This window comes from Balaenoptera borealis, assembly GCF_965194805.1.
Source record: "Balaenoptera borealis genome assembly, chromosome: 3".
NCBI classification, from domain to species: domain Eukaryota; kingdom Metazoa; phylum Chordata; class Mammalia; order Artiodactyla; family Balaenopteridae; genus Balaenoptera; species Balaenoptera borealis.
In genome coordinates, this window is record NC_138866.1 from 93,301,881 (window position 1) to 93,304,447 (window position 2,567).

Here is a 2,567-nt window from a genome sequence, read left to right on the forward strand (position 1 = left end):
CTGGTGGCGCAGTGGTTGAGAATCTGCCTGCCAATGCAGGGGACACGGGTTCGAGCCCTGGTCTGGAAGGATCCCACATGCCGCGGAGCGACTAAGCCCGTGAGCCACAACTACTGAGCCTGCGTGTCTGGAGCCTGTGCTCCGCAACGGGAGAGGCCGCGATAGTGAGAGGCCCGCGCACCGTGATGAAGAGTGGCCCCCGCTCGCCACAACTAGAGAAAACCCTCGCACAGAAATGAAGACCCAACACAGCCAAATAAATAAATAAATAAATAAAATAAATTTAAAAAAAAAAAAAAAAAAAAAAAAAAAAAGGAAGCTGAGGAAATGTACTGGAGAAAAATACTTATCACCCCTTCACACATCTGTATGTATTTTCAGGTGAGACACCCCTGCTTAGACAGCCCTGTTTGTTCCCGTAGGGGAATAAACTAGTTTGCCCTTTACTGTCCTAGGACTACTGCACCTTCTTAAAATGCACTGAGTCACTTCTCTGCCCTATTTTCAGCTCAGTGAGAGCCACCTTCCTCCCTGACTGGAAGAAGAGACAAAGGAAATCCAGTTCTTGAGGGTTTAATTTAATAGGTTCAATCCCTGTGACAGTATGTCATTCTGAGTGAAATTACCTGGGACAGAGGTAGAGATGGGAAAAGGAGAAAGAAGAGCCCATATTTACAGAAAAAATATACAGTCTAAATTTACAAGCTTAAAAAAGAACATCCATATCCCCTACATTTTAGGGTAGGACTTGGAGCCAGAGTCTCAGAACAGGAAGCCACAGACAACCTCTTCACTGTCAATACCATGAAAGTACAGGTGAAATGTTCCAGGCTCAGAATCTAGATTTAGGGCTGTAATTTCAGTTCTACCCCTAAGGTTGTGTGACCTTGGTCAAGTGGCTTCCAAAATCTAAGTATCAGTATCCTTTTCTACAAAATTAGCTGATTGGATGTACAGAGGAACTCCAAATATTCTTTCAGTTTCCACATCTTATAATTCTAAATCTTAGCAGGGCCTGCCATATAGCTCTGTAGCTTCTCCCAATAGGCATTTCACTTCTGGGCTTTCAACATTTGTTTCTTAGCTCTACTTTCAAGTTTTAGTTTCGGGAGGTGAAAGTTAGAGGAGGAATAGAAGGAATTGGTGGGTATTCAATCTTTGTGCCTGGGCCACAGGGTAGGAAGCTCTGGTTGTTGTTTCAGCAATTATTCCTTCATAACCTGGTCAATTGGAGATAATTTTGTATTTTTTCCCCCCCAATTTCTTTTTCTGAGAACTCTTTTGTCTTCTTCCCTTGCAACCATCACCCTACCCCTAAACTCTTGCTGTTCACTGGCGTATACTCATATATTGATTGTTGTGACTGAATTATAAATATAATGATTATTTCAACAAATAATTGAGCACCTACTATGTACTAGATAAGCAGTTTTCAAACATTTTGGCTTCAGGACCCTTCTATATGCTTAAAAATTATTGAGGCCCCCCCCAAAGCTTTTGTTTACACGGGTTATATCTATAGATATTTACTGAATTAACAAAGTAAAACTGAGAAAAATCTAAGCTATTGATTTTAAAATAGCAACAGTAAACCTATTACATGTTAACATAAAAAAAATAAAAAACAACTATATATTCAAAATGAAAAAAGTGAGAGAAGTAGCATTGTTTTACAAATCTACAAATCTCTTTATGTTAGGTTTAATATAAGACAGCTGGAATCTCACATGCTTGGTTTTGCATTTAATCTATCACTTTGGGGTTTGCAATAGTTTCCTGGGGCTGCTGTAACAAATTACCTTGGTGGCTCAAAACAACAGAAATGTAATCCCTTATAGTTTTGGAGGCCAGAAGTTCAACATCGGTCTCACTGGGCAGAAATCAAGGTGTGCTCAGGGAAGCACTCCCTCTGGAAGCTCGAGAGGAAAATTCATTCCTGCCTCTTCCAGCTTCTGGTGGCTGCTGGCATTATTTGTGACTACTTGTTCCAATCTCTGCCTCTGTCTTTACATCAATTTCTCCTCTTTTGTGTGTGGTGGCTAATCTCCCTCTACCTCTCTTTTTTGTTTTCTTTTTCTATAAATTTATTTATTTATTTTTGGGCTGCGTTGGGTCTTTGTTGCGGCACGCAGGCTTTCTCTAGTTGCGGTGAGTGGGGGCTACTCTTCGTTGTGGTGCAGGGGCTTCTCATTGTGCTGGCTTCTCTTGTTGCGGAGCACGGACTCTAGTCGCGCAGGCTTCAATAGTTGTGGCACGTGGGCTCAGTAGCTGTGGCTTGCAGGCTCTAGAGCTCAGGCTCAGCAGTTGTGGTGCACGGGCTTAGTTGCTCCGCGGCATGTGGGATCTTCCCGGGCCAGGGCTCGAACCCGTGTCCCTTGCATTGGCAGGCAGACTCTCAACCACTGCACCACCAGAGAAGCCCTGGCTCTCTCTTATAACAACATTTATGATGGCACTTAGGGCCCACTGGGATAATCCAGGATAACTTCTTTATTGCAAGATCCTTAATTTAATCACATCTGTGCAAGTTTTACTATATAAGATAACATTCACAAAGTCCAAAGATT

The 2,567-nt window shown here is 42.4% G+C and overlaps 1 long non-coding RNA gene across 1 annotated transcript in view; it reads right to left on the bottom strand.

Annotated features, from left to right (window-relative positions):
* The window catches only part of LOC309626778, a 29,646-nt gene extending 27,079 nt beyond the window's left edge, over positions 1-2,567 (bottom strand). Inside the window, exon 1 of the long non-coding RNA XR_014243399.1 lies at positions 334-2,567. This is a non-coding gene — a long non-coding RNA (uncharacterized lncRNA). The remainder of the gene's footprint in view (positions 1-333) is intronic.